Below are 4,789 nucleotides of genomic sequence, written 5' to 3'. Positions count from 1 at the left end.
CCGACTCATAGCGACCCTGTACAGGGTTTCCGAGGCTGTAAATCTTTACAGGAGCAGAAAGCCTCATCTTTCTCCCACGGAACAACTGGTAGTTTCAAACTGCTGACCTTGAGGTTTAGAGTCTGATTCATAACCACTACGCTACCAGAACTCCTTGCAAAATCAATTGGAACTGCCAGGTTAGTGTTCAAGCTCACCAGCCGCTCCTGGGAAATCCTATACTGTGTCACTATGAGTCAGAATGGAGCTCTGGTAGCATAGTGGTTAAGAATTGGGCTGCGAACCTCAAGGTCAGCAGTTTTTGAAACTACCAACTGTTCCACGGGAGAAAGATGAGTCTTTCTGCTCCCGTAAAGATTTACAGCTTTGGAATCCCTGTGCAGGGTCACTATGAGTCAGAACCGACTCCACGGCACATAACAACAACAACATGAGTCAGAACTAACTCAATGGCACTTAACAACAACAACTAATTCTGTCTCTTGTCTATGTATTGTCTACTTTATACTAGCCAGACTATAGGTAAGTGAAAGGATTTTTGGCAGGGTATTGGTTAACTAACCTCAAGGTCAGCAGTTCTAAACTTCCAGCCGTTCAGCAGGAGAAAGATGAGGCTTTCTGCTTCCATAAAGATTTATAACCAAGGAAACCTTAGGCAGGGTCGCTATGAGTTGGAACCGACTCTACAGCACATAACCACCACCAGCACCATAGGTAAGTGACATGGGAACATAAATTCTCTGGTAAGAGCCTTGTTCCAACTCCTGCAGTAATAGGGCTAAGCATTCTCATAGCTTTCATAAATGTTTAATTGATTTACTACAATTGCAGTACTTTTCACCCCTCTCCAAGTAATTAACAAGACTACAAATAAATGCTACAGGACAGATCTATGGTATCATGTTTCGTGGGGAATGAAATGGTGCAAGAAATTTTGGTTAATATTTTGGGAAGAAATAATAAAACCTTTCACTGTGAATGCACAGTGTGGTAGTTAAGGTTTTGTGTCAACTTGAGGAGGCCAGGATTCTCATTGGTTTGCCAATTAAGGCATAGTAATCGCCCATGATGAGATCTAATATAATGTAATCATTTCTATGAGCAGCCAGTCAATTAAAAGCAAATTTCCTAGAGGGTGAGGCCTGCTTCCATATATTAAACACTTAGACAAAGCTTGCTTGATTGTAGTAGGTCTGGATCCTACATCTAGCTCATCATCTGACCTCCAATTTTTTGGAATTGAGCCAACAGTCTGCTGTATTGACTGCCAATCCTAAAAGTCATCAAAAGCCTGCCATCTTGCCTGCTGACCTTGGATTCATTTACCTCTGTAGCCAGAAGCCCACTGTCTGATCTGCTGATCTTAGGTTCATCCCCTTCAGCTAACACAAGTCAGCAGAAACCTTCATCCTGACATCTCACCCACAGACTTAAAACTTGTCCTCTTCTACAACTGTGTGAACCATTTCCTTGGCATAAACCTCACTATTGTTGTTGTTAAACATTAGAAAGTCGATTCCAACACATAGCGACCCTGTATAGGGTTTCCAAGGAGTGGCTAGTGACTTTGAACTGTCAACCTTGTGGTTTAAACCATCCTTGTTAAAACTGACTTTGTGGTCCAGTGCGTATCCTACAGTGCCACAGATAGGAGCCCTGGTAGCATAGTGGATTAAGAGCTGGGTTGTTAACCTCAAGGTCAGCAGTTTGAATCTACCACTTGCTCCATGGGAGGAAGATGAGACTTTCTGCTACTGTAAATATTTATAGACTCACAAACCATACACAGTGTCACTATGAGTTGGATGACACAAAACCACCACCATCATAAATTCATATATACGTTTCACTGAGCTTGCTTCTCTAGACAACCCAGCCTAAGACCACAGCAAACACCTAAACAAATTCCAGACAGTTTAAAAAATTAAATGACAAGAACGTTGAGGAGAAAATACATAATTAAAAAATAGTTACATAATCTTGGTATGTTGTTGTTAAGTGCCTTGGAGTTGGTTCCGACTCATAGCGACCCTGTACAGAGTTTCTGAGGCTGTAAATCTTTACAGAAGCAGAAAGCCTCACCTTTCTCTAGCAGAAAAGCTGGTAGTTTTGAACTGCTGACCTTGTGGTTCATAGCCCGATTTGTAATCACTACGCTACCAGAGCTCCTTAATCTTGGGATGAGGAGCACATAAAACCAAGAAAACATTACAAATCTTTGATATATGTGACTTCATAAAATTTAAAATTTTCTGTCCAGATAAAACCTATGTGAAACAAAAAGGCAAATAGAAACCTGAAGAAAAAAAAACATTGCAATGTGTATGAGAAAAAAGCAATTTGCCTTAACCTTTAAAACACTACTATAAATCACTGAAGGGAAAAAACAACTCCACAAATGCTTCTAGTAGACTGACTCAGGGCCTCTTCTAGCCAGTATTTATCAATTTTGTACAGGAGGAAAAACTGCCCTGGAGACATACAGTTTACACAGCTGACAATGTCTTTGTGCGAATTAGGAAAATATGCATCTCCTTCCAGGCATACATAGCCCCATGCCAGTGTGTACCAAACGGGATTTGGATTTCAGATTCTACCGATACCCTCAGCCTGGTGACCTAATATGAAGGAATTTGTTAAGTCTTACTGTGAAACTGTAGACATTAATTGGCATGCTATCAGCACAGTTAATAAGAAATGACCAATGGAAGATATATGAAATACATTGCATTATGTACCAATGGCAAAAGAAGGGACTATTCGGTAACAAAATCATACCCCTACCTCACACCATACTAAAAAATTAATTCCAGGCAAATTAAAGATTTTTATATGAAAATGAAACTTTGAAATGGTTGGGAAATAACATAAGAAACTTTGTTTTATTTAGTTTTTTACCTGTAGGGGAAGACAAGACATGAAAAGCATAATCCAAGAGAGAAAAGGTTGTTAAATTACATTTTAAAACACTTCAAAATTCAATACACTACACAAAATATTCCATCAACCAAGTTAACAGACAACTAATGGCTATAATAAGATTATATATGAGGGTAAATTAAAAAAAATAATGCTACTAAAGTTCTAGTTTATACATGAACAGGTTTATTTCAAATAAAACATGTCTAAACATGTCTCTGTGATCAGTGAATCTTACAGATGAGTTCTGTCAATGATAAACTTATCTCAGTCTCATTAATTTGCCTTCAAAAAATAGTCCAATCAAAACAGTGGTTTCATTGGCTATCTGCTGGACCAGTTAAATTCAAAGCAGAGATGTCAACTCAAAAGACTGTGGTGACTATTACTGGGGACTTCAAAAGGGTAATCTCGATAGATTTTTCTTGACAGAGAACAATCACAGGGACTTATTAGGAAGATGTTTAAAGAATGTTGAAAATTGCATTAGTGAGGGAAAGGTCAGGAAAATTTTGCTGAGGCATTTTCCCCACCTGCTCATTCTTTGAAGGTTACAAGGGTGTTCTATGACAATTTCATTAGGAAGCCTTATCCTATCCAACCTACAGGCCTAATCTTGTCCCTTCACACTTCTTTTTGTTTCCAAACTCAAAGAACATTTAAAAGGAGTAAGATTTGAGTCCATTTAGGGTGCCAAAACTTCCATTTGACTCCTTGGAAACCCTCAACAGGGTTTTTCTGGGTCCAAACTGATTTGACATCACTTAAAAACAACAAAATTGAAAAATGCTTAATTCTTTGAGGATGGACTCGGGAGATGGAAACAGGGCTTCAGAAGTGTATGAACCTTGTTGTTGTTGTTAAGTGCCATTGAGTCGGTTCCGACTCGTAGCAACCTTGTATAAGGTTCCTGAGGAGCTGCTGATGAGCTTGAACTAACTACCTCGTGCTTACCACTGACTTTGCAGTCCAGCACATTAATCCACAGCACCTACACCAGGACTCCTTATGAATTTAGACAGATGAAATATTGAGAAAAAATAGCTTCACATTTTGATAATTTTGTTGAATAATGGTTTCTGAGTTTGTAGCAATACTCTTGATTTACCATCACATCTGTACAGGGTCGCTATGGGTCGGACCCGACTCAACGGCACTTAACAACAACAACAACAACAAATTCATACAATAAGGAGCTCTCGTAGTGTAGTGGTTACAAATCGGTCTGCGAACCACAAGGTCAGCAGTTCAAAACTACCAGCTGTTCTGCAGGAGAAAGATGAGGCTTTCTGCTCCCATAAAGATTTACAGCCTCAGAAACCCTGTACAGGGTCGCTATGGTTTGGAATCGATTTGACAGCGCTTAACAACAGCAACAAATATGTAACATGACATTAATATTCTAATGCTAACAAAAATGCAAAGTTGTATATTCATTATAGATATACAAGTATATATTAGAAGTATAAACTTACCTGTGGGAACAGTATCTATCCAATTCTGCCTAGTATTTTCTTTTGGGGAGAGGAAAATAGAAATAGATCTAGGGGGACTATATTAAAAGCCACAATTTTATTTGTTAATTCTTTTTTTTCTCAAGCTTGTTGATAAGTACATAGACGTTCATTGTTGCCTATATTTTTCATTTTATCTGTATTTGTGACATATTTCATAATTTAAAATAATTAATTGTATTGCACTGCAGTAGATTACTCATATGGATTTTCTACCCATAGTTCTTATAACTCCCGTCAAACAACTTTTTCCTGATTGGTCTAGATAAGAAAAAATGGGATGCTCACAGGATGATGTTATTCAATTGTAATTGCTTTTACATTGTAATTGTAAAAACTTGGAACTCTAAGGTGGA

Source organism: Chrysochloris asiatica, unplaced genomic scaffold, assembly GCF_000296735.1.
Source record: "Chrysochloris asiatica unplaced genomic scaffold, ChrAsi1.0 scaffold00077, whole genome shotgun sequence".
NCBI lineage: Eukaryota > Metazoa > Chordata > Mammalia > Afrosoricida > Chrysochloridae > Chrysochloris > Chrysochloris asiatica.
The sequence above is the reverse complement of the archived record's forward strand: the minus strand, read 5'-3'. Positions refer to the sequence as shown.